Raw genomic sequence first — 785 nt, forward strand, 5'->3', positions numbered from 1 at the left:
CATCCATCCCTTCATCAATCCATCACTCATCCATCCATCATCCATCCATCCATCCATCCATCCACCCTTCATCCATTTAGCCATCCATTTCACAGTCAATTTACCTCTCCTTCCTATGCTATGGTTTTATTTCTCTGAAGAACCATGACATACTGTGATCAGGAAATGGTCTCCAATGAATAAAGAGCCAATTATGTAAAAAAGCAGAGGATAACCTGCTCCCTGTAGAAGGAAGAATACACCCAAAGACCCTGGAACCCCAAGAGGCCATCAGGTGGAAGGAAGTGAAAGGCCAGGGATGTCAGAGGTGGAGTATGCACGTTTTGAATGCATGCCCCCTCTGTGAGGGAAGGTAGAAGAAGAGGGTGGGAAGAGAGAAAGATGAGAACGTCTTGAGCACAAGTGACCCAAAATGAGGCCGGCGAGATGATGCAGAACTCATGAATGCTATTAGTTTGGAAGGAAACTGCTGATTCATGGAGAAAAGTCTACATGAGAGTAGGTAAAGACCTAGAAAGGTAGGGTGGTGATCTTGGGGAAGACGATAGCATTTGGCCCAGCATGTGGGCAGAGTGCAAGTTACAAGCTGATTCAAGTGGGGTTTGTGAAGAAGGTGGAAGGTGAAAGATCAAGAATTTTCCCGATGTCTGGCTTGGCTAACTGAGTCGTGGCTACTGAATGGCTAAAGTGAGAGAGACGTAAGACAAGTTCAGAGCTTTGTCCAAGTCCTTTCTGCATCTATGGAGACGTCTATTTCTGCCCTTGAGTCTATTTGTGTGCCAGTT

This window comes from Microtus ochrogaster, chromosome 6, assembly GCF_000317375.1.
Source record: "Microtus ochrogaster isolate Prairie Vole_2 chromosome 6, MicOch1.0, whole genome shotgun sequence".
Taxonomy (NCBI): Eukaryota; Metazoa; Chordata; class Mammalia; order Rodentia; family Cricetidae; genus Microtus; species Microtus ochrogaster.